The sequence below is a fragment of the Balaenoptera acutorostrata genome, chromosome 10, assembly GCF_949987535.1.
Source record: "Balaenoptera acutorostrata chromosome 10, mBalAcu1.1, whole genome shotgun sequence".
In the NCBI taxonomy this organism is placed as follows: domain Eukaryota; kingdom Metazoa; phylum Chordata; class Mammalia; order Artiodactyla; family Balaenopteridae; genus Balaenoptera; species Balaenoptera acutorostrata.
The window spans coordinates 13104252-13132150 of NC_080073.1; the positions used below are offsets into that span (position 1 = coordinate 13104252).

Here is a 27899-nt window from a genome sequence, read left to right on the forward strand (position 1 = left end):
TGGTGGGCTCGTTGGGGGAGACACCACATTACTTGTGAGGTTGATCCATCAGAGTAGAAAGTGATCCTTCTCCATGTGGACCCTCTAAAATTCCACTTGTAAACGGTCTTAACAAGACTCCAGTCTTTAGATTCCTGAGGCAAAGAGAATTGGACTGTGGTTATGTGGAGTCTATCTGTAGGTGAGAGCCTTTCCTTTATAAAGCACTGTGGAATTATAAAACACTAACACAGGCAGGGTCTCATTTAATCCTGACTAAAACCCTGCAAACTAGTTTTTGTCATCAATCTTACAGGTAAAACTAAACCTACAGAGATAAAAACCACATTCCAACCTAATAGCAAAACCAACGGTGGCAGCATTATCATGTATTCGAAGTCCTCTGCCCCCTCCACTCTCCTATCGACATTTATCTCTGGCTCCAGATTCTTTTTCTTCCTTATCTAGTCACCATTCTTCCTGCCACTTCTCTCTCTTCCCATTGCCTCTTCATTAGTTTGGACCACTGTCCCTATGTGTCAGGATTAGAATATTGCCTATGTAGTGACCACCCTGTTTTCATCTTGCTCCCATCATCCTTCACACAGCAACCAGAATTATCTTTCAAAAACCCAAATCTGATTAAAACCATTATCTTGCCCTTTGGATCAAGTCTAAACTCCTTCAGGAGCTAGACCTTGCAGATTTCTCTTACCTCCACCCATATCCCATCCTCCACTCCAGTCACACTGAGCCACTTTCAGCCAATCCCTACTCACGCTCATCTCCAGAGCTTTGCATGTGTTGTTCCCTTGCTTGAAATGCACCTTCCATCACCCACTTTTCTGCCAACCCCTTTGATCTTCCATGGGCCCTTCACCTTGGTATCCACTCATCATTAAGGTGTTGCTTATGTTTTGTCCCAGTTTGGATGCTTCCTTAATCTTCCTCACCACTCCTTTTCTAGTGTCCCATTGCATTTAACACTTCTGTGTCACTTCTCACATTCTGTTGAACTTGGCTTTTGTATCATAAGTAAATCTTAGTTTCTATAATATATAAACACAAAAATGTTAATGGACATTAGAATATATGCTTTTTTTTTGGCTTAAACCACAGTCTGTTGAACCTGAACAGTGCAGGTATTCAACAAAGCAGCCTTCCACTTGGGATTCAGGAACCCGGGCTCCTTCCATCTTGTGGCTTTGCCATCTTCCACAGTCATTGCAGAAGAGAAAAAAGAGTGAAGAAATTAGACCCAGTTCTTTTTTTATTTTATTTTTTGGACCTAGTTCTTGACTTAGCTTGAAAATGACACACATCACATCATTTCCATTCTGTTGTCAAGAAGTCATCATGCGGCTACACCTGGAAGCAAGAAGGATTGTGAAATATCCCTGACAGGGCAGCTGCTTCCTAGCAGCAATGCTACTTGTGGAAAAGGAACATATATCTTTGGTTAACTGACTATCTATGCCATTCCTTAGTTCTTTGTCTTGCCTGATAGCTTGAAAGTGGGAGTTGTGTCCCTCTGTCTATCCTCTAGACAATATTTGGTAAATTAATATATATGTATATATATTTATGTATATATTTATAATATAGATCAGTAACTTTAATATTTTGTGGGTCACAGACACCACTGAGTATATGTCATATAAAGAGATAAAGTCATGTACATTTTCTCCAGAAAAAAATGCAAATTCATAAAATTTTACCTATAATTTCATATCTTACATGTCACAGAATAGGTAAACTCATCACCTCTTCTCAGATAGAATGAAGGCGGGCCCAGGAGAAAATCAAGCCTGCTCGTAAAATCTATAGGGGGGTCCTTGGACTCCACGTTAAGAACTATGGTGTAGGACATATAGTATATGTGAACAGGTTCTTTGCATCTTTGGTTGGTTGGTTCAAACACAGATTTTTATTCCTGGGAAATACCATATAAAGTGGCTATCTTGCTGTCATGATTAGGCACTCTCTCTTCTATGTTCCCACACCATTTTCTATGTCCCTGTATCAGTGCCCAATGGATTTAGAAGCTGGTCTCCCATCTAAGTTGGTTCACTTCATCTTCATCACCTCAGAGCACCTAACACACAGTAGAGCACACTAAACATATCCTGAACAGTGAACTGGATCCGTTGAGCATCAACCCTCTACACCACATGTCCCAAGGAAAATCAGCTCAAGGTCTACCCAAGAAAGAAAACCCAGCACAGCCCAGGTAGTGACTGAAGGGACAGTTACATTCCAGAATGACTCATTCCCAGCTAAAGGGGAAGGCAGGATCCATCTGGAAAACAGATGGAATGCTCCCTTTTAGAACACACAAATTAAATCTCACTATCTGCCAAAACAGAAAGTTAACATTGATTTTGTGGGGGTTTTTTTCCTCCTTAAAGAAAAAAATCCCTTTGTTTATGAACTAAAACTTCATGACAAATTTTTGTTCCATATTGTGATTGTAACACCTAATTTCCTAATTAAATATGCTAATTGCGAGTTACCTCACAACTACAAAGCACAGAAGTATAATTATGTAATAAAAAGCTTTTATGAAACTTTTGTGGGGAAGAGGGCTGGCTGAGGAGACAGCTGCTTAGCGAGAACAAGATTGGTGCTACCTAGGGGCCCCTTGTGTCTGAATTGCCCGTGGGTAACAATTACAAGTTGGCTCCTTGCTTGAATTTCTCAAGTTTTAAGTCTGAGAAAACCTCTTTCTGTAATGGAGGGCATGGCAACAAAGCCACTGTGTGGTGGGAAAGGAGAAACCTCTTCATGGAAAAAGGGATTCCAGGGTGAGACTGGAACAAGCCACAACTTTCTCTGTGGTGCTTCAGTACCATGGGATTGCTCCCAGTGCCCCCTCCCGACACGCACACACACAACTTCCCCCCATCATTATCTACCCACTAAGAGAGTCTTAATGACTGTAGTTTCCCAATCTTTTATGAAACACAATCACAAGCAATAAGGAGATCAGAGGGCGGTGTGGCCAAGAGGGGCAGAGTAGGAAGACCCTGAGTTCACGTCCTCCCAAGGACACGTGAAAATTACAAGAAGCAGATCAGAAGCAAGTGGATAACTAGTAGAATGGACCTACATAATAAAGACCTGGGAAAAAAGGAATAAGAATAGTGGAAGAAAAGCCCTTGAACTTAGGCTTAAGAGTGTTTGGTGATTTGGTGTAAGTATAGGAAGGAGGTTTGGAGACGTGTTGCTGATCAGTATGAGTGGGGTTCCTTTCAGGAGGCACAAGTAAGGATTGTGATTTCTTTTAAATACCCTGCAGTGCCAAGACTGTGCTTCTTAGAACACAACTTTGTGTGAATACTGGACCATGTGAGGCCCCCAGATATATTTAGGCTACGCATTATCATCTTACCCATATTCATTCCCAAAAAGCAAATATCTTGTATTTATTTCTCTGCTGTTTTTCTCCCCTACATAACTTACTCACCTTCAGCATATATATATATGTATGGATGTATAAATTCTAGCTGCCTTTTTCTCTCTTTCATTGGTTGTCATTTTTTAAATTTTTTATTTGCATACAATTTTAGGGGTTACTTTCCATTTACAGTTACTATGAAATATTGGCTGTATTCTCCATGTTGTACCATACGCCCTTGAGCCTGTCTTACACCCAATAGTTTCTACCTCCACTCCCCCACCCCTACACTGCCCCCTACCCCCAATGGTAACCATTAGCTTGTCCTCTAAATATACAACAAACTAGTGAATATAATAACAAAAAAGAAGCAGATTCACAGATATAGCTGCTTTTTAAAATAAATCATCATTATTATCACAATTATTACATCCACAAATATTTCCCAGTCCTGTAAGACCTCACATTCAAGCAGCCCTTCCTTTTCTCTTGGCTCTTTAGGGTTTTTGCTTGGTTGTTTTGTTATTCCTCAGTTCACTGCCATCAAATCTATCAAGTGGGCCTTAATTTTTCTAATCAGCAGTCCAAAGTTTGAGGCAGGTAAATACTTAAGCTGAAGCATTCAGAAGAAATTGGTAGAGAAAAGTTGAAACTGTGTCATGTCAACTGATGGAGCTGCAGCCACTGTAAGGTCCCATAATTATGTTCCTGTTACTCCCTACAAGATGCTACGTAATCCTCTCATGAGACTGTGCATTTGAAATATTATCCATGAGCAAAATTATCAGGTTAGATTGATTTTCCCTCCCATGTTACTTACATAATTGAAGCTATAGTCCAGCAGTCATAAATCAAGTCACATCACGTTGAAGTGACTGAGTTGCTGGTGGGGTGTTGGAGAGACACTTTGATAGCACCCTGTCAAGATTTCGCTCCTGGTTCTTCCCTCCTGTGAGGTGAGAGACCAGCTAAGCCTAACGTTTCCCAAGCTGACTGGTATGATAGCATAGTCTCATTTATTTACTGAGGGAACTCGTAGGCACTAAAATTTATTTTTCCAGAGTGGAATACAGCAAAAATTTCCTGAACCCTCACATAACCAGTGGCATCCAGGGTAACACAGGGAGACCAAAAAAGCCACCAACAGCCACCCAGGGCATTTTTAGTGGCACAAGCTGATCAGAAACAATTTCTCCAGAGAAAACAGATAGGCTTATATCTAGAATATTCCACTACATATGTCAGAAAGAAAGATTTTGAAGTGAAGGTTATACAGTATAAAGGAAAATGTATACTCAGGAGAGCACATTACTTAGTTCATAGTAGGAGAACCATAACGATTGGCTAAATAAATATTAAGTTAAAAGATGTTGATGGTTTAATTTTTCTTCAAACTTTGTGCTTATTTTGATAAATTCTATACACAATTCCATAAGTTTCATGAAATGGGAGAAATGGTTTTTTTTAGATGCCATAATGTAGAAAATTCTCCTGGGTTTTGGTTCTTAAATTCATTTTTCAAAACTTTTTATTTTGAGATAATTTTAGACTTAAAAAAAGGTGCAGAAATAGTGCAGAGTTCCCACATTCTCAGCTTCCTCTTCTGTTAACCCCTTACATAACTGTAAAACACTGATCAAATCTAAGAAAGGAAACTTCTACACTGCTATTAATTAAACTGCAGAATTTATTCAGGTCTCACTAGTTTTCTACAGTTGACCTTTTTCTGTCCCAGGATGCAGTTAGGATCCCAAATTGCATTTAGTTGGCACGTTTCCTTAGTCTCCTTTTATCTGTGACAACTTCTTTTTCTTTCCTTGTCTTCATGACCTTGTCACTTTTGAACAGTATTGACAGTTGTTTTAGAGAAAGTCCCTCAATTTGTATTTGTCTGATGTTTCTTCACTATTAAATTGGGGGTGTGCATTCTTGGAAGGGCTACCACACAGGTGATGTGCTTCTCTCTGTATCAAATCAGGGGGTACATGATCCTTGATAGGTATTATGGGTGATGTTAACTTGGTCACTTGTCTAAGACAGTTTGCCAGATTTCTTAAATATAAAGTTACTTTTTTCCCCTTTGTTATTGCTAAATACTTAGAGGAGATCCTTTGAAACTACGCAAATACTCTCTTCCTGCTTAAACTTTCACCCATGAACGTTAGCGTCCGTCAGTGTATCTTCCCAGAGGCAGTTGTTACTCTGGTGGGCCACGGATGATTTTCTGTTTCATTCTGCTTACATTTATTAACTGGAATTCTTCTGTACAGAAGAGTCATCGCTTCTCCCTCTTTTATTTGTTCATGCATCTGTATCAGCGTGGGCTCATGGGTATTTATTTTGTACTTTGGGTTATAATCTAAAACTGTCATTTATTTGATGCTCACGTTGGTCCAGCTTTAGCCATTCAGAGCTCTTTCAGTATGTACCGTTTCAATATGCCCCATCCTTCTGGTTTTGTTTTGTTTTGTTTTGTTTTTTGAGCCCTTCCTCACTATCTGGCACTCCAAGATGCTCCAGATTCATCTTCTATTTCCCCTGCCCCAGTCCTGGAATCAACCAATTCACCAAAGAGCCCTTAGTTGCTTTTATCGGAGAATGGTGTTTAAAATGGTGATATTGAAGTGTCACAGATTCATCATTTTTAACATTTATTTGCCAGGTCAGTGCTTCAGGAAGTCTCTGTTATGGACTGAATGTGTCCACCCCAAATTCATATGTTGAAATCCTAACCCCCAGCGTGATGGTCATAGGAGGTGGGGCCTCCAGATGGTACTGCAGTCTGAAAGTTTGTGTCTTCCCCAGGATTCGTATGTTGAAATCCTAATGCCATCGTAATGGTATTAGGAGGTAGGGTTTTTGAGAGGTATTTAGCTGATGAGGGTGGATCCTCATGAATGGGGATAGTGCTCTTATAAAGGAGACCCCAGAGAGCTCCCTCATCCCTTCTGCCAGGTGAGGACACAATGAAAAGGCTGTGAACCAGGGATAGGGCCCTCACCTGACACCAAATCTGCCAGCGCCATGATTTTGGAGTTCCCAGGCACCCAAACTGTGAGAAATAAATGTTTTTTGCTTAAGCCACCTAATCCATGGTGTTTTTGTTATAGCAGCCCAAACAGACTAAAACAGTCTCCCATCCCATCCGCCCCCATTCCCCCACAAAACATAAAACACAAACCCTCAGCCCTAAATATATCTAACACATTGACACATAATCGTGTTGACCAAGAGCAATATTTTTTTAAATTCACAATCATGGCATGGGCAACAACCAGTCACATTGAATGCTAGCCTGAACCCCGGGGCAGGGTCCTGGACTTGCCCCCTGCGACAGGTGCTTACAACCCTTTATTTCTAGGTCTTGAGGAGATACTGGGAAAGTGGAAAGTGTAAGGGGGACCCATAGGAGGAGCCCCAGCAGCTTAGGGCCAAGCGACAGGCACGCAGGGGACTCAGCGGCAACAGTTTCCCACTGGTAGGATTGTTTCTGTACTTTAAGTATTGGTAGAGCCATCGTGATACCGTGATTTATAACGAGAAATATATATTTGGTCTTCATCCCCATTTCTGGCACAGAGCTCCTAAAACCATTGGAATTTCGTAAGTTTGAGAGTGATAAAGATGTCTCTTCTTAGGTTATGAGTTGAGTTTTGGAAAGCACCTGAGGAGGTGGGCTGGTTGGCAGGGGACCCGACCATGTGATTAGAAGGTTCGAGCTTTCAGTCCCACCCTCCCAACCTCCTACCTCCGGGAAGGGGAAAAGGGCTGGTGATTGAATCAATCGCCAACAGCCAATTATTTAATCAATCATGGGTATGTAATGAAGCCTCCATAAAAACCCAAAAGGACAGGGTTCAGAGAGCTTCCAGGTTGGAGATTCTAGGAGAGCAGTGCATTCAGAGGGCATGAAAGCTCCACGCCCTTTCCTCCTACCTAGCTCTATGCATTTCTTCCATTTGGCTGTTTCTGAGTTATACCTTTTTACAATAAACTAGTAATCTAGTAAGCAAAATGTTTCTCTGAGTTCTGTGAGTCACTCTAGCAAATGAATAAAATTCAAGGAGGGGGGCATTGGAACTTCAAATCTGTACCCAGTTGGTCAGAAGCACAGGTGACAACCTGAACTTGTGATCAGCATCCAAAGTGGGGAAGGGCAGTCTTGTAGGACTGAGCCCTTAACCTGTGGGACCTGATGCTGTCTCCAGGTAGTACATAGTGTCAGAATTGAGTGGAATTATAGGCCACCCATCTGGTGTCTGAGAATTGCTTGGATGTATGGGAAACCACCCCCTCCAAACACAGACACACACACAGACACAGACACAAATCAGAACGGGATGACATAATTGTTAGCCCTTCATGTACACAGCAGCTGAATATCAGGCTCTGTGTTGATACCTTATAGACCCGGTCCTGTACAAACTGGATGCTAATCCTGAATAGTGATACTGCGTATGGGTCAGTTTAACCTTCTAGCTGAGGGCCAGGACTTTGGAATCAGCTCAAACTGCATTTGAATTCCATTTCTACCACACACCAGCTGTGTAATGCTGGTCAAGTTACTTGTCCATTCTGAGCCTCAGTTTCCTCAGTAGAAGCAAATAATGAGAATACCTACCTCAACAGCATTATATACATGATATAATCCATATGGAACATGGCATAGTGCCCAGCCCAGAGTACTGGCCCAGCAAACGTTAACACTTTACTGCTACTGCTATTATTATAAATAATAATAATAAAGATAATAATGTTAGTCATTATTTGATCTATCATTGAGTTTACTTTTTTCTACCCTCCATAGAACCAGCAAACATTCCAGTATGTTCCCTGCCAAAGGGAGGGACTCTGCAATTTTGTCAAGATGATGCTACGACAATGAGATGGAGCATTTCACCTGCAGTTATTAATTACCTGGCATGTTTCACAAAACTGATCAACTTTGCATGGCATGGTAAGATAATGAAATTTTGCTTTGTTTTGTCTTTATGAAGCCAGAAACGGTAATTGCATAGAAGAAATTTGATCTCTGTTGGCATGATTAGGTAGGATGTTAATTAGTCTTCATGCTATAAATATCTTGGGCACAATTTTAAGGTTTGCGCCACCTGTAATTATACTCATAGAGTACTGGAGGCAAAAGTAATCTTAATGAAATTTTAGTTTGATAAACTCGTTGTGCACAAAAGAAAATTGAAAACCAGAAAAGTAAAGGGACTTTTCCAAGGTCACACAACAGCATAGTATGTTTACCTCAGGACCCCAGTGCTTTCTTTCAGACACAAAATACCATTCTGCAGATAATTAATTAGTACGCACTGCTTAGAGGTGAAAATTGTGCCCTGGTGACTCCAGTGTTTAGCTGACCTGTGTTGTATGCCATGTCTTTAAGCTGGCAGCATCTAAAGAGGTAAGCAGAGAAAGCTTCATAATGGTGATAACAGTATCCTTTCAGATTCCACAAATGTTACCTCATTTTATGGTCAATACATCCCTGTGATCACTGTACTGTAGATAAGAACACTTAAGCTCCTGGATCTTGGATTTGGAACGATGCACTCCTCTTGTGGCAATCAAGGAAGACTTTGTGGAAGAGGTGGTGTCGCAGTGAGCTTGGGCTGTTAGAATACCATAGACTGGGTGGTGTAAACAACAAACATTTATTTCTCACAGCACTGGAGGCTGAAAGCCCATGATCAGGGTGCCAGCATGGTCGAGTTCTTGGTGAAGGCCCTCTTCCTGGTTTACAGATGCCCATCTTTTCATTCTGTCCCCACATGGTAGAGAACAGAGAGGGAGGAAGCAAGCTCTTATCTTTTCTTATTAAGGGCACTAATCCCATTCATGTGGGCTCCACCCTCATGACCTAATTACCTCCACAGGCCTACCTACTAATACCATCATATTGGATGTTAGAATTTCAACATATGAATTTTGGGGAGAATTCATTCATTCCATAACAGATGGCATTTAATTTGGGACTTGAAGGATAACGTAGAATTTTACTCATGGAATCAGAAAAAAAGGGGAGACGTTTCAGGTAGAGGAAATAGGGTGAGCAAAAACAAGTGGTTTATCAGGGTGTTAACAAACTCCCCCTTATGCCTTGATTTAATGTATTAAATACTACATGGGAGGTACCAAATGAAAAAGGTATTTTCATTGGTTGTAGAATTTCAAGGGCTTATCAAACAGTTAATGAGCAAGAATTGTGTACATTTTGTGGTTACAACTTTAACATATAGGCAGAAGGGGAATTTGAATTTTATCTTCCAGTGGCCATAAAATAGCATCATGGTACTGTAATTATTAACATAATCATTAAAAAAAAACAGTTTAGTTAAATTTAAGAAACCCTAGACTCATGAAGGCATAGTGTCTTCATCAAAGCAGCTCTAGTCCAGACAAAGCGAGCCTTCTAAATTGACTGTGATGCTTTGAAATAATTATAGTGTGTTCTGAAAAGTAATTATTATCAGCCACCACTGCTTTCCACCATGAGTTCTAATTTAATTACATTTCCTCTGTTTAAAATATGCCGTACTCTAAGGTACAGCAATGGAAAAAGGAGTTTGTTATGAAAAAATATAATAAAGGTATTTTTTACACTGAAGGTAATTAGTCTTGGACATAACTGCTTCCAAGAGAGACGCGGGATTATGAACTCACTAATTTCAAGTGTTCATTGCTACAAAAGAATGTTCATCTTCAGAGGTGGGGAAATAGTTATCTCCCGGGTGAAATGGGTATAGAAGGAAAGAGACAGAGCGTGTTCATCTATTCACCCTACCAGCTGCTCAGTGCCTTCCAGGGATCTCTTTCAGCCAGGCTTCCTTATTCCAAGAAAAATGAAGCTTACAGATTTGTTTTATCGATTGTGAATATTTAACAATTGCATTTGGCTTCCAACTCCTGTTGATGAAACAACCATTTTGCACAACTTGTAAATTCACTTTTCCCATATATAATGCTGAGAACAAAAGTGGCTGTGCGCTTCCCTGGCAGAAAACCAAGCCATACTGACTTTTTACAGAAAAGTCTTTCCCCATCATTCTCACAGCACATGGCTTATCTGGTGGCACTAAAATTCCTCCTGTTTCTAAATTCGCCATCTCCCTGGATGGTGGTGAAGAATCATTGCGTTTTGTGGGTGGAAAGAGTCCTTTTGATCACAGGCTCACCGATTTTATACAGATGACGTGATTGAGAGGTGTGGGCTTTAAATGGACTCCTCAGGTCACCAAGATGCCAGGCAGAGCAGAGACTAGATGCCAGGTCATTCCATTGAGACAGGGAATATTCTATGGGAATGAAATTGGCATTTGACCTTGACCTGTAGAATGAAGTTAGTCTCCACCCTGCCCCACAGTTTTGTTTAACTGTGATTAGTCACTGCTTCCCAGAGTCTTCCTAACAGTGTTTCAAATCTGCCATGTGAACATTCCTTTAAGACAAATTTTAACTGCACATTTCTGGATCCTATGCCAGACCTATTTGATCAGAACATATCACAGTGAAGTTTTAAAATATTGCTCTTCCCCAGTAGCTCTCAGTCTGGGTGGAGGAGCTTGATGTAAAATTCAAGGAACCTCTTTGGAAGCACACATACCAAGTATTCCCTTCATTACTACCCCTGGTGATATACCTAAGAATGGACTGTGAAAAAGAGTATCCCCCAATATGAAAACCATTGCTCTGAAGAACACCAACAACAAAAATATACCAGGTTAAATATCCTGCAGTAGAATAAATTTGTTCTGTGTACTTATTTCTAGCTGCTTATAGGGAAAGACACAGATAGAATGATTAAAAACAAAGAAAAAGTAAAGAGCAAAATCAATGAAATAAAGATGTCTTGGGAGAGAAAAACTGTACAGAAAATGGAGGTTAACGCAACTAAGACAGAGCACATAGCAACTTCTGAGCTTCCTGGCAACCAATGCAAAAAGGGAAATACAAAATGCTGCAGTGCTCTCATACTCTAACAGCAGTTCAAAGGAGTATTGGGTTTTTCTAAGCATGAAATTCTGAGAGAATTTAACAAAATAACATTGAACATCACGGGAGCAATGTTTGTCCTTTTGCATGGTTGTTCTAGCACTTTCTGAGTATTGTGAGCCAAAGCAATAGGACTCTGATCCCTATATATCCCTTGGTCTCATCTCATTGTGCATCGTGGGGAAACAAGAGAAGCAGAGGCAGAAAAGGACATTTTGGAGGAGTAATAACAGCCTACCTCAGTTTGCCTGCATCATGCAAATAAAGATTTTCCACGTGAAGCTGTTGCCATGCACAAGAAATTTGGCAGCTGCCACGTCACCGTCAAGCTAATGACTCCTGTAGAGATCCAATCGGGGCAACTTTGTATTAGATGCACTGCAGTTTACCAATGCCACAACCCCAAGAACACAGCGTTAAAGACTCAGACATCCAACCAATCATATACTTTGGAGAATTCTTGGAGAATATGAGCTCTGGTTCACTGCAGGAGCTTACTGCAGCACCCCTTAAATTACCATCCGCAGTGTGTCAGTGTAAAAACCAAGCTGCTCTTCCCTTTGGCTGAAAATTCTATGACGTGAGTGGTGTTCTGTCAAAATATTTCTCAGAACTTTTCCTGAGGCTATAAAACAAAACTAAACAAAACAACTTATCTACAGGTCAGTTACTCTCCAGAGAACCATAAGGATAATTTTTTGTTTATGTAAAGGGGAAAAAATTATTAAAAACCAAACCGCAAAATCTGGCCTACAGGTTTTATCTGACTCCTTTTGAATGCTCTGATGAAACTCTAAACTATAGTAAGTTTGCCCTCCAAAGGAAGAGGCTATCAAAAGTAATGCAAATAGTCTATTTTAGCCATGTTTTCTTGAACAAGTAGATTAGGACTTATGTGATTTCATTCTTCTCATAGTGAGGTGCTGTATATTTTTAAGCCTTGTTTTTAAACATGCAGCCTATCACACCAAAAGATATTATCAGGCATATTGGTATATAATCTCCCAGGAGGAGGAGGCCTCAGACGCAGCAGACAGTTTTGTTTGAGCTGCCAAATGCTCTGGAAGAGAAATGTCACCCCCTCACCAAGGGGATTTCACCCTGGACCATGACTCATATTGCTAATTGTGTGCCTGATTCTCAGGTCATGCTTGAAATCATCCAATTCAAAGGAGAGCTCCTCAGAGATTATTTTTCTTTTGCAAATTTGACACTCAAATCAAAGAACGGAAGTTACAAGTCTCCAGGCCTCTCCTTTCTTTATCCATCCTTACGAAGACTTTACTCCTCTGCTGTTCCATCTCAGCCAGAGAAGTCTGAGGTCCTATGTCAGTCTCAAAACGCTGAAGATTTTTCTTCACTGGACATTTGTACCTGAAAGCTAGCCCTGAATTGTGTCCCTTCACTCAGGGGTGGACTGAACAAAGAATTGGATGGTTGTCAGACCCTTTGGGAGTGGGAGGAGGTGGTATCAGCGTGACGCTGAAGCTGAACACTAGAGCTTGAAGTCTAGTCTCCCCCCGCCCCCCACCTTATAGAATCACCTACTGCGCCGCCCGTTGTCCCAGATATGAGCTTTGTACTCCTGGAGGACCCACATCACCTCTCAGAGACACAAAGCGTTTCTAGGAAGGATTCTAATGACTCTTAGAGATGCCTCTGTCATTCTCTTCCTCTCCTAAAACAGTCGAAAGTTCTATAGGTAAGTATGAAATGGCTCCCCAAATCACACAAGAATGTGCAGATTCTCAAGGAGGCTAAAAGCTGCCACGATGACACACCCCATAAAATCCTCCTGATGGGACCAAATATGGAATAACGGTAGCCTTGAGCATCCCCTGACTCCAGGGCTGGTGACCAGTAGAGAGGAGAGAGCCCATCTAAACACACTTCCCCCCTGCTTCACCTCGGGCTGAAAATGCAACTTCCTACATTAGTTTTGAAAGGTAAATAGGTTCTGTCTTATTTCTCCCTGAGACAGGCTTGAGTCAGAGGGCAAAGGACTTCGTGACAACAGAACAGAAAAGGGGGAGATCCGTGAGTGGCACAGAAATCAGAGGCAGTGTTTGCCGAAGGAGAAACCTCATGTTTTCAGTATTTTTGCCCTAGGCCCCAGTTCAACTTAAAGGCAAAAAAAAATTTACTCTGAAGAGCTAAATATCATCCTCTTGCTATACATTTTACTAAGGATTTCCAAGGACAATATTTTATTTAAGCTTCCTAATAATAAGGCTAGTCAACATTATTATCTTCTTTTTTACGAGAGGCCTAACACCATTCTCATTGCTTTATGGATATAAAAAATAAATAAATAAATCTCATCGGCCCAATATTACTTGGAAACATTAAATGTCTAACAGGATGGAAGAAAACTGAAATTCATTGTGATTAGGGGAGTGGAAGAAAAAGCTGAGACACTCAGAGCATAAGAAAAAGTAGCATAAATGGGATAACCTCTGAGCACGTTCCAGCCTTCAGCATTCCAGGTCAACATTTCCCAAAGTGCCGTCCTGCAGACGCTGTGCCTCAGGTTCACAGGTATGCTGAGAACACAAGTGTCCCATGCTCGACCATGTTTGGGAAACAAAATAAACTAACAAAATTCTTCGCTGCAGGTCTTCCTAGGGTTATTAATGTGTATTAAATATTTCCTAAAGGTGGTGGGTAGGCATAATTTACCCACCACTTTTCAGGTTTTTGCAGGCCTCTTCCTTGCTGATTTTTACATCAGGAATCCAAGATCTTTGGCTCTATAGCTACTTCCATATAGTTGGTGAAGTAACTCAAAATACTGACCCTGGGTTGTTGCATCCTTGCTACTCTCTGCTCTGAAGGACTGTGAATAAGTGAATCCTGTAAATAATGAAGGAAAAAAAGAAGAGGCAGTCACAAATACATTGGATCAGTCAATGTTCACACCCATCCCTAAGAATCCAACTTCAATCTGATTCAAGGGCTTTGTGAGCTCATATTCAAAACAAAAGGAGAATCTATGTTCTGCATCAGCCAGTGATGTTCGGGTCTGAGGCATCATCACTGGTTCTTTATGGTAAAAGGCAATTTCCAGTGATTTCCAAATCAGTCGGTATTTTAAATCTTCTTCCCTCCAACCCACTCCACACAGACAGAACAGAACACTTAAACTGAATGATCACAAAAAGCAAATGTCAGAAGTTTATTATATACACACAGATGCGATTTTAAGAATCTGCTCTATGGGCCTCCCAGGCTTTATTCTTGGTTTAACTAACTTCCCTTAAGTCACTGAGAGTCAGCTTTCAAAACCAAATATGGAACTCCAAGGCTTTTGTGCCAGGAAGGCACCAAGGTGGTATGAAGTATTAATCAAGCCAGGTGGGAAGGGGTGAGTGAGATCTCTTTATACTTCTAGGTGAGCTTCAGTGATGGTCATCAATATAGTGTTACTGAGCAAAATAATATCACGCAGACCAAATGGAATAATTCCTTAAACAAGAAGAAATTGTTTGCAGGTGCAAACAAGCATGAAATAGAATTCTGCTAATGAGTTTCTATTACTAGCTAAACACATAATCAAATTATTTAGGCTCAACTCATGACAGTGAGAAATCAATTATTTATCATAAATCTGGGGCTGTGTATTGACCATCTTGGTATGTGTCTAACCTGGTCTGTAATGAATAAATGTTTTGGTTTCAAGAGTGTGTTGTCATTAGCACATAGGTAATGAAAATAGGAAATAGGAAAAATCAAAAACAGTTGAAAAGTTCTGAAGTGATGAAAAATCAAAATGGCTAAAAAGTTTTCCTTCAAGGTCTTTTAAACGAAAGAAGTATATGAGGGTAAAAATTAAATTTCTTCTTTTTAAGAAATGGTCCTGAAACAGTTGGCTATCCATGTTCAAAAAAATAATCCTGAACCCAGATTAGCTAAATTTAATAAAAATTTAACACAAAATGGATCATAGATCCAAATGTGATATCTAAAAGTACAAAATTTGTACAAGAAAACCTTTGTGACCCTGGGGTTAGTAAAGATTTCTTAAGACACAAAAAACATGGTTCATAAAAGAAAAAGAGTGATAAATTGGATGTCATTAAAATTAAAATCTTATTTTCAACAATACTGTTAAAGAAAATGAAAATAAAAGCCATAGGCCAAAGGAAAGTATCTGCAAAATTCCTATCTGATAAAAGACTACAGTCAAGAATATATAAAGAATTCTCACACTCTATAATAAGAAAATAAACAACCCAATTTTTTAAATAGGCAAAAATTTGAACAAACATTTTACCGAAGAAGACGTATGGTGGCAAAGACATACATGAAAAGATGTTCAACATTATTAGTCATTAGGGAAATGCAATTTAAAACCATAATGAGCAATGGTTATACAACCATTAGAATGACTTAATTTTTTTAATTGACAAGATTATATGCCTGTGAGGTTGCAAACCATGGTTGGCAGAATAATGCTGCCAGCCTACCCAGCCCCCAAAGAAGTCCACGTCCTAACCCCCCACACCTGTGAATATGTAATGTTACATGGCAAGGGGCAATTTTGATTGCAAATCAAAATAAATTTGTTAATCAGTTGACTTTAAAGTAAAGAGATTATCCTGGACTAGCCAAGTATCCAGTGTAGTCACAACGATCCTTTAAATGTGGAAAATGAAGGTGAAGCGTCCGTGTCAGAGTGAAGCCATGTGAGAAAGTCTCCACCAGCCATTGCTGGTGTGGAAGATGGAAGGGGCCACAGGCCAAAGAATGTGGGCAGCCAAGAGGAGCTGGAAAAGGCAAGGAAATCTTCTCACCCTAAAGCCTCCAGAAAGAAGTGCAGTCTACCGCCACCTGCCATCCTCTATTCTTCTGACTCTTTCTTTTGAATAGTGTTTACTACATGTTTTACAAGCCTGATAACCTATATTAGATTTTTTAAGGGAGAAATGAGATGTTTTGGGTATCTGACCTCCAGAACTACAAAATAATAAGTGTGTGCTGCTTAAAGCCACCAAGTTTGTGGCAATTCGTTATAACAGCAGTAGAAAACTAATACAGAAACTAATTGGAACGCTCCTAAATGTCTGATGAATGCATAATGAGTACAAAAATTGTTTTGATGGGAAAGCAAAACTTGGCATTATCTAATAAAGTTAAAAATACATCCACCATATGACCCAGCAATCTCATTCCTAGATATTTAAACATTGATCCACTCAAATGTTTATTGCTACTTTTTTCATAATTTATCTCTGATTAGTAGATAAATATGTAGTGGTATATTCACAATGGAATGCTCAGTAATAAAAAGGGGGTGAACTCACTAAAGAAAAGGGATGCAAACAGTAACAAGGATGACTCTCGAATGTAACAAAGTGAAAGAAACCAGACTCAGAAGTCTATGTATACGCCGTGACTATGTTCATATGACTTTGTGGAAAAGACAGAACTATAGGGAGAGGAAACAGGCCACCGGTTCCCAGGGACTGGATGGGTGAGGAGATTGATGGTAAAGGGGGTGATGGAACTATATCAGATTGTGGTGGTGGTTACATGGTTGTATGTGTTTGTCAAAACTCATAGAATTGTGTACCAAAAAAGGGTAAACTTCACTGTTTGTAAATTTTACCTCAGTAAGCTTGAATATATGTATAAATTCTCCATGCAAGACAAGCTGCCTTTGAAGTCAAGGAATCTAAGAAACGCTGTCTACTGATGGCCCCTTGCTATTATCTCATAAGAGTTACTTTTTAGAAAATGAAATTTTAGAACTGGAAGGAATTTTTTTTTAACATCTTTATTAGAGTATAATTGCTTTACAGTGGTGTGTTAGCTTCTGCTTTATGACAAAGTGAATCAGCTATACATATACATATATCCCCATACCTCCTCCCTCTTGCATCTGTCTCCCTCCCACCCTCCCTATCCCACCCCTCTAGGTGCTCACAATACACCGACCTGATCTCCCTGTGCTATGTGGCTGCTTCCCACTACCTATGTATTTTACATTTGGTAGTGTATATATGTCCATGCCACTCTCTCACTTCGTCCCAGCTTACCCTTCCCCCTTCCCGTGTCCTCAAGTCCATTCTCTACATCTGCATCTTTATTCCTGTCCTGCCCCTAGGTTCTTCATGACCTTTTTTTTTTTAGATTCCATATATGTGTTAGCATACAGTATTTGTTTTTCTCTTTCCGACTTACTTCACTCTGTATGACAGACTCTAGGTCCATCCACCTCACTACAAAGAACTCAATTTCATTTCTTTTTATGGCTGAGTAATATTCCATTGTATATATGTGCCACATCTTCTTTATCCATTCCTCTGTTGATGGACACTTAGGTTACTTCCATGTCCTGAACTTTCCCTTTTAAGATTCTGTGCTCTGCAAAGGGGAAAGGTGGAGGGGAGGGATAAATTAGGAGTTTGGGATTAACATATACACACGGCTATATATAAAATAGGTAATCAACAAGGACCTACTGCATAGCACAGGGAACTCTACTCCATATCCTGTAATAACCTGTATGGGAAAAGAATCTGAAAAAAAAAATGAAGTATGTGAATTTCACTGTACATATTCTCACATTACATGAGACCAAATGGATTTCTATAGTATCTTATTACACAGGACAAGAATAAGGATTGGTGGCTTTAAGTAGCTTTCAATAGAAGGTAGGTGCAATATGGTCTTAGTTCATTAATGTGAGTCTGATTCTGTTAGTTCCACTGACCTCCTGGGATCTAGTCCATAATATCCAGTCAGCACATCTTTCATTAAACAGTGATGTATAGCAGGGATGTACTTGCTTCATTCATTCAGTAATTTATTGAGCACCTACTATGTGCCAGAACTGGGCTTAATGTTTTCCATCCATTACCTCAGTGAGTCCTGTATAACATTCCTAGAACAGTCCAGTCCTTCCTTCAGTTTTCTGAGCCACTCCTGTGTCTCTCCCAGCTGGTGACCCAATACATTGCATTCTTGTTGGTTGACTTGTTTTAGACCAATTCGAGATGGATAACTTGTAATTCCAAGAGTCCTGACAAATAGAAAAGAAATCACTAAAGAAGAAATCCAAATGTCATTGTATGTATGCGAAGTTCTTTACCACCCTAAGAATTAATAAACTGAAGTGAAATAGTAATATCATTAGCTCTCTATCAAACTAAAGAAGACCAAAAGGTATACTGATACTCAGGGCTGGTTAAGGTACAGGCAGTGAACTCTTATAAACTCTTGGTGGGCGTGTAACTTCAAAAGCCACCTGAACGTGTGAATCAGCATGTGGCATGTGCATTCCTGTTAACCTAGCAATTCCTCCTCTAGTAATTGATTCTGAGGAAATAATTGTATAAGCTTACAAAGGTGCATGTACAAGAATGTTTACTGCAGAATTGTTCATAATAATAAAAAATTGGAAGAAACCCAAACGTCCCTATTTGGGGGATTTTTTTGAGGTAACATTTGATTTATAACATTGTATGTTTCATGTGTATGCCATTATATTTCTACTTCTGTATGCCCTAGAATGTGCTCACCACCAAAAATTTATCCTCCGTCCATCACCATACAGTTGATCCCCTTTACCCATTTCTCCTTACCTCTGGCCTCTTCCCCTCTGGTAACCACTACTCTGTTGTCTGTATCTACTTGTTTTGTTTTTGTTTGGTTTGTTTTGTTCATTTGTTTTGGTTTTCTTTGTTTATATGTTTTTTACTTCCTCACATGAGTGAAATAATCTTTCTCCACCTGACTTATTTCACTTAATGTAATACCCTTAAGGTCCATCCCTATTGTCACAAATGACAATATTTCATCTTTCTTATGGCTGAGTAGTACTCCATTGTGTTTATGTTTACATGTATGTATGCATGTATATATCACATCGTCTTTATCCATTCATACATTGATGGGCACTTAGGTTGTTTCCAAATCTTGGCTGTTATAGATATCTTTTGAGATTAGTGTTTTCATATTATTTGAATAAATAACCAGAAGTGGGATACCGAGGTTACATGATAGTTCTATTCTTATTTTTTTGAGGAATCTCCACATTGTCTTTCATGGTGGCTGTACCAATTTACATTCCCACTAACAGTGCATGAGGGCTCCCTTTTCTCTACATCCTTATCAACACTTGTTATTTCTGTTTTTTTTTATAATAACCATTCTCATAGGTGTGAGGTGATATCTCATTGTGGTTTTTTTGTTTTTTTTTTAAAGAAATTCACGTTCTTTTATTTATTTATTTATTTATGACTGTGTTGGGTCTTCGTTTCTGTGCGAGGGCTCCCCCCCAGTTGCGGCAAGTGGGGACCACTCTTCATCGCGGTGCGCGGGCCTCTCACCATCGCGGCCTCTCTTGTTGCGGAGCACAGGCTCCAGACGCGCAGGCTCAGTAATTGTGGCTCACGGGCCCAGTTGCTCCGTGGCATGTGGGATTTTCCCAGACCAGGGCTCGAACCCATGTCCCCTGCATTGGCAGGCAGACTCTCAACCACTGCGCCACCAGGGAAGCCCTCATTGTGGTTTTGATTTGCATTTCCCTAATCATTAGTGATGTTGAACCTCTTTTCATGTGCCTGTTGGCCATCAGTGTGTATTTGTTGAGAAAAAAATGTCTTTTTAACTCATCTGCCCATTTTTTCATTGGAGTGTTTGGTTTTTTTGTTGTTGAGTTGTATGAGTTCTTTATATATTTTGGGTATTAGCCCCTTATGTGACCTATCTTCTGCCATTCAGTAGGTTGTCTTTTCATTTTTTTTTTGATGGTTTCCTTGCTGTGCAGAAGCTTTTTAGTTTAATGTAATCCCAATTGTTTATTTTTGCTTTTGTTTCCCTTGCCTAAAGGGACACATCTAGAAGGCTATTGTAAGACCAATATCAGAGAACATACTATATATGTTTTCTTCTGGAAGTTTTAGGGTTTCAGGTCTTATATTGAAGTTTTTAACCATTTTGAGTTAATATTTGTGTATGGTGTGAGATAGTGGTCTAGTTTTATCTTTTTGCATTTGGCTGTCCAGTTTTGGGGGAATTAACTTTTTAAATGATGGTATGGTGATAGAGTAGAATACTGTTCAACGGTTTTAATGATTACAGCAGATCCTTAAGTAGTGACATTTGAAAATGTCTACAGTATACTTTCATGTGATCGAAACGTGATACAGAATAGGAAATATAGCGTGACCTATTTTTCATTTAAGATGTATGTGTTTATATGTATGCATAAAAGAATCTGGATGATCTGGTTATCTCATGGGGACTCAGGATAATGAAGGAAATTTTACTTCTGCTGAATTGTTTAAATATTTCACAAAAAGTTTATATTATTTAAAAATTCAAAAATACGTTGCCATATTCTTATGGGAGGAAAGGATGTAGGAAAAGGATTAGACCCATAGCCTTGGGAATAATCACATCATGGAAGAAGTGAGCTACTTAGGCTTTAGTTAAACCTTCCGTGAATGCAGAGTAGCTACAGATTGACAGACAAGATTTGGAAGGAACATGTAAAATTTTCATATGGTCCAAAACATAGGAGCTAATCTGGAGCTGGGTTAAACCTCCACAGCTTTTCCCCCTTCTGTGCCAAGTGCACCACCATTAGAAGTAGACCCCTATGCCCAGCCCCTACTCCACTAACAGCAGTTTTGATCTACTGAATTCAGTGACATGACTTCATCACTGGGATTTGTAGAACACTGGCAGTCTTTACTGAGAGGGCAGAGAAGGTTTAGGTTTCCCCACTTTTAGGTTGAACCGTTTGAAATTGCCACCACTGAACCACTTCGACCTATAGAAAGGTCAACCTATGATTCATCAAAACACACTCTAACACAGAAGTTTATATTTTATACAGTCTGTACGAAATGGTGTCTTCAGCAGCCCATAACTACTGATCAAGAGGCAGCATATATTCAGTCTGAGTGGGTATTTGGTCTCCCAAGTTTGGATGATATAAAAAGGCATGGTTGCACGATCTGAACTGTGTACAGTTGCTAACGTTATTTCAAAAATGTTGGTAGAAACTCATTTCAAAGCTCTCCTCCAGCCACCACCCACGTACCACACGAATTTCTATCCCATCTCTGTTTTTTCACACTTACTAGAAGAAGCTTTTAGAATATCTTGTTGTTTTTGCTTCAGAGAACTATTAAACACAGAGGCAAAGCGTAAAATCAAACTGTGAAGGTTCTCAGAAGCTAAAGTATGCTCTGTCAAAGATGTGAGAGCAAAGCTAAATCAAATAATGACTTGTAATTTTTAGGTGGCCTAAGTTATAAATTGCAAGGCAGCAAAGATAATTAAGAATAATGTTCGAAAAGGTAGACTCAACATAAATCATATAAGAAGGATAACAAGGTTTATCAACTGGACCAATTTTGAGGCAGGTTTTAAGTTGGGTATGTTTGGAAGGCACCAAAGCAGATGATTAGATACAGTATTCAGCTTAATGTGCAGGAAAAGCAATTGGGATGAAGCAAATCAGTTTCCTGACTCTGATGCAGGGAATGTGGAGGGGTTTATTAAATATAAATTTAAATTTAGATTTATGGCCAATGTTGATCAACTAGAAAGAAACTGACATTATCGTATCATTATTTTTTAATTTCTAGTTTCAGATGCCTTATTAAACAAACAAAAAATAGACTGAAAGAAAAAAGTCAGCATCAGTTTCAGAATAAATTTTGCCTTTTCCCATAATTATTTCATTCTATACTCATTTATTCCCTGCATCAGTGTCACAGAGAGCGCACTGCAAGTATAGAACATTATGTTAAGGTGTAGATGAGACACAGGGGGAAGACATTTTCTAATATTGACCTTTTATATAAATGAATCAAGTTATTCACATTTTAAAAGATCTTTCTATGACTGATGATGCCAGAAGCAATAGAATTTGTCTAGGGAAAGTAGTGCCGGGTATCCATTTCTTAGGAGGTGTTTTCTAAGCAAAGTCAGATGTACTGAGGTGTGAGGATGAGCAGAGAGGACAGATGTGGGAGGTATCCAGAGGGGTTGTCACTCCCATGTACTGGGGTGAATAAAACTCAGCTACTTCATTCTGGGAGATGCTGCTGAGTGCTGGTGTGACAAGGCAGTGTCCCCCTTTCAGACAGTCCCCCACCCTTATGCTGCTTTGCCTAGGAGACCCAGCATGGAGTGCAAATGAAACCAGTGTAAGGTGGAACCCTGGAGAGGGATGTTACTCAGGTTTTACCATGTAACGGGAGGGGGCAGAGAACAGCTTAAAAACTTGAGATGTGATTAGGTCATGAATGTGGAGCTATCTGGAGAAACCGAGGAGAAAGAAGGACTATGCCCTACCCTGGAATAAGCCAGCTGCTGAGTTTCCGTGAATGGTGAGTTTATTTTCCGGGGTCATCTACCAGGACCCCTGCCATTGCTCAGGGTTGTCCGAAGTCCCAGATATTCCATTCCCACCACCGTATGGGAGTAGACCCACCTGTCGCCGCTGATTGATTCCTAAATCCTTGATCCCCAGGTGTGAATATAGTTTCCCGGTGCAATTCCCACCTGACTGGATTGTCAAGGTGTCGTGCCTTGGCTCCCTGACTCAGAGTCTCTACAGATTCCTTCCTGTTAGCAGACTTCTGGTCATTGCCATCTCAAGGCCACCTTGTCCTTTTGCCACTTCTAGCCTGTCAGGGAAATAGCTCAGTCCTCCTCTGCTCTGGGGGATTGGAAGAGAGCCTCTTTCTCCCCTAGAGGGGTTGGAATGAGAAGAATTTAGGGCAGATGGGTGGAGATGGGTGTTTTATCTTGCCCATTTGCTAATATTGTTAGCACTAAGTAGAAAAGGAGTTTCTGGTCCCCTACCTCACACCCAAGCCCCACTTAGGAGGCCCTCGAAGGCCCCAGTGAGCCCCAACTCCAAGTCACGTATCCATAATGGCAGCATTTGTTTCCATAGTGCACATGTGATACATCGTGATAGGTTGATGATGGAAGATACCCAGGATAGTTTTCAATGGTATAAATATGTACCCGATGACTATTTGAGTAACATAACTATCACATTGCATCAAACTCATGAATTTATGGATTGTGTAGGATGAAGCTATGGTAGAAGTGGTGAGTTTATTTAAAGAATAAACATACAGGCGGTACAGAGATATTGAAAAATAATGAAGGGCCGCACAAATGACTGGAGGTCAAGGGCACTCACGCTAGAGGATTTAAGGAGCACAGGTAAGACACCCACAGCAGCGGGCCTGGATGGTTCTACCAGGAGCCTTGTGCAGAGCTGGGTCCTTGATTTTACACTCTGCCCTAGAGATTGCCATGACGCCAGGTTGAAGCAAACTTTCCCTTGTCCAAAACATTTGGCATGTCCCAGTCCATGAGCCAATGCCAGAATGCAGGATAAAGATGAGCTCCAGTTGTGTTTGCCAACTTTGGACCCAGGTTCCAGCTTCTCCCCTGGACCCTCAAACACGAAAGTGTTGATGATGCTTCTCCCAGTACCATGGTGGTTGGGGCCCCTCCTTCTAGGGATGACTCCGCTGAGTGCTGCTAGACAACCCGGTTGGGGCGGGGTGAATGATTCATGGAGGGACTCAGACGTGAGCTCCCCCACCTACCCTCAGTGGGGATCAAGGCCGTTTGGGGGTACTGTCCTCCATGGAGCCAGGGAAGGGGAAATTTTCTCCATCAGTATCTGTAATAATAAGGGTCAGCATTTAGAGTGGTCCTCTGAGTCAGGATCTGTGGAGTAATGTGAGAAAATATTCATGGATAAACACTGATATGGATATTCAGAAATTTTACTTGTTTTCTTCCTGGTTCTGGGCTTTGTTAAAACTACTTGAGGTTTTATGGTTAGTAGGTGAGGAGTTACTGAATATTAATAGAAAATACCTATATGGTAAGTGTATTAGTTTCCTAGGGCTGCTATAACAAATTACCACAAACTTGGTAGCTTAAAATAATAGGAACATAGTCTCTCACAGTTCTGGGAGTCCAAAATCAATGTGTCAGCAGGACCATGTTTCCTCTGGAGGCTCTGGGGGGAACCCATTTCTTGACTCCTCTGGTTTCTGGGGGACTTTTCGTATTCCTTGGCATTCCTTGGCTTGTGACCACATTACTCCAATCTCTGCCTTCATCTTCACATCACCTTTTCTTCTACGTGTGTTTCTCCTCCTTTGTCTGCTTCTTATAAGGACACTTGTGACTGAATTTAGAACCCAACCCAGATAATCCAGGATAATCTCTCCACCTCAAAATCCTTAATTTAATCACATCTTCAAAGACCCTTCTTTCAAATAAGGTAACACTCACAGGTTCTAGGGTATATTAGTCATAGTATTCCAGAGAAACAGAACCAACAGGATGTGTGTGTGTGTGTACACACAGAGAGATGCATATATATGTCCACACACAATAGGGTGCATATGTGTGTGTATATATATGTACACACACACCTCAGATAGTGCGGGTTCGGTTTCAAACTGCCACAATAAAGGAAATAAAATATCACAATGAAGCAAGTCACATGGATTTTTTTGGTTTCCCAGTGCATATAAAAGTTTTGTTTACACTATAATGTAGTCTATTAAGTGTGCAATAGCATTACGTCTAAAAAAAAAGTACATACTTTAATTTAAAAATACTTTATTGCTTGAAAATGCTAACCATCTTCTAAGCCTTCAGTAAGTTGTAGCAGTAACATCAAAGATTGCTGATCACAGATCACCGTAACAAATATAATAATAATGAAAAGTTTGAAATATTGTGCGGGTTACCAAAATGTGACACAGAGACATGAAGTGAGCAAATGCTATTGGAAATATGGTGCCGATAGACTTGCTCGATGCAAGGTTGCCACCAACCTTCAGTTTGTAAAAAAAAAATGCAATATCTGTGAAGCTCAATAAAGCAAAGTGCAATAAAATGAGGTATAGTATGCATATATATACATATATGTGTATACATGTGTGTATACACACACATACACACACACATAGATTGATTGATTGATTGAGAGATTTATTTTAAGGAATTGTCTGATGGTACTGTGAGGGGCTTGGTGCGTCCAAAATCTGCAGGGTAGGCCAACAGGCTGCAGACCTAGGAAGGAGTTGCCGTTCAAGTCCAAAAGTACTCTGCAGGCAGAATTCCTTCTTGCTCGGAGAAGGTCAGTCTTTATTCTATTAAGGCCTTCAACTGATCGGATAAGGCTCACACACATTATGGAAGGTAATCTGCTTTATTCAAAGTCTACTTATTTAAATGTTAACTTCATCCAAGAAACACTTCATAGAAAAATCTGGAATAACGTTTGACCAAACATTTGGGCACCATGGTCCTGCCAAGCTGACACATAAAATTAACTATCACCCAGGGATTCAGCTGTGGGCATAACTTTGGGAGCCATTATCGGCCTACCATAATAAACATATATTATTTACTATGGTAGGCTGATACCATAGTAAATACATGCTTATGTACTTCTCTAAACTTGTATATATTAACTCATTTAATATTCACAACAACTTTAGAGGTAGAATTATTATTATCTAACCTTACAAAAACAGAAACTGAAACAGAGAAGATAAGGAATTTGACTAAAATCACACAGTTTGTAAATGATGGAGCCAGGGTTTGGAGTCAAAGTCTGGTTTAATCCATCAAATTTGGACTAAGGGGTCATCTTTATGGTAAATCTCCATCTTTATTGTGTCATGGACCTTTGAATTACATTCAGTATTTCACATTTCTGCTGTATATTTTTTTACTTGCTAATTCATTGTATGAGAATAATAAATGCTAAGGGTAGGGCAGTTTCTGTAGTAATTTCTCCTTTTTCCTCTTCTTTCTCATCCTCCTACTGCAGCGATTACATCGCACCCTGTTTTGACTTCTTACACCTACCTCGAAAGTGGCCTCTGCCTTCATTTGACACTTGATAAACACTTAGCGGGTCTTGTCTCATGCCAGGCCCTATTCCAGGTGTTGGAGGCACAGTGAGAACTCTGTGTTTTATGTCAGTGCTAGCAGCTTCCTCCTGAACCCACGTGTTATTCCATTATCTTTCCCTGAGCAGATGCCGGAAATTGGCTCAGAGGAGCTAAGAGGAAGGCTGTCCTCTGATGCAGTTCAGACCTAAAGGGGTCGGTGAGATACTTTGAGTATCTGCTGATCTTGGGAGAAGATAGCAAGGGTGTTAAAGTATTTATAATCATCCAGGCCTTTCCTTATCTCAAAACCTGGGTATGGCCAAGAAATCCAGCACATCACAAGGATGAGCCGGACAGATGTGAATAAAGATCCAGGTAGAGCTTAGGCAGCTTTATGCTGCTGCTGCTTCCCGGGCTTCCAGCAGAACAAAGAGAATCTCCGTCTTCTTAAACTGAAACTTCATAAAACTAAGGAGATTTCAGTATCTGTTTCCCTTTTCCTAAAAACTGCTTTCGAAAGATTGAGATTTTAATATCTAATGTTGTGTATTTTCTGTTACAATTAAAGTTTAATGAGAATCCTTTTCTATTTCAGTAGGGCTTCTGTTTTCTAAGTGCTTTCACACATATGATCTGGTTCGGCCTCCCAACAACCCCACTGGATAGATAGGACAGGAAGGTGCCTCATGTTACAGATGAAGAAACCCAGACTTGGGGGAGTGAAGTGCCCAGTAAAGTCTGAACAGTAACCACAGGCACCTCTGTTTTAGAAAGATAAGAACTGCCGTGGTCCTTTATCATCTCTCCACCATCGAAATGATTTTCTCGAGCTGGCTAAGGCCTAACAGTTCCTTGAATAAAGTCAGGTTATTGAAAATGACCTAATACATTCTATGCAAAAATTTAAGTACTCTACATAATTTCAGTCCATTATAACCTATTATGATACAATGAGGGAAACATATTAATTTTAATTGCACTTATTTTTTGTAGCACAGTCTCATGACAGAAACTGAGCCACTTGGATAAAACTGCTCCAACCTGACCTGATTAATTGGTCAATCTTTAAGTCCTAGCTACAGATGAATATAAAAAGAATCCTTTTTGCCTGGGAAAATGTGAATGCATATTCTACATGGGGGGTTTTAAAGTGGTGATTTTACTCTCATATTATTTATGCTAACAGTTTTCTAAACCAAATTTTACCAGAGCTTCTAGAGCACGTATACCCCACACATGGAGATACCTACATACATACACTATATACAGTTAAAAGCATAAACTGAGGTATCGGACCACTCACATATATCAGTAATAAGCTCTGTGACCTTAGATAAATTACTGAATCTCTCTAAGAATTGTCTTCATTTTCCAGAGATAGGAAATTAATCATTTGATCTGTCTCATGGACTTGTTTTGACAATTAAGTGATATAAGGACTGGACAATGGTAGGCGTAATCGCTTGCCCATGATTAAGGCTCAGTACGTATTATCTATTGTTGTTACATTCACAGGTCAGTCTCATCTACCCAAAGTGCCTTAGACAGCAATACAAAGGAGAGTATAAAAGAGAACCAGAGGGCAAAAATCAAAAGGCCTGTGTATTCCT

The 27899-nt window shown here is 40.0% G+C and overlaps 1 long non-coding RNA gene across 1 annotated transcript in view; it reads left to right on the plus strand.

Moving 5' to 3' along the window:
- Window positions 1–27899, plus strand: part of LOC103007632 (uncharacterized) — a 339974-nt gene that overhangs the window by 258259 nt on the left and 53816 nt on the right. Inside the window, exon 5 of the long non-coding RNA XR_451971.2 lies at window positions 8184–8333. This is a non-coding gene — a long non-coding RNA (uncharacterized LOC103007632). The remainder of the gene's footprint in view (window positions 1–8183; window positions 8334–27899) is intronic.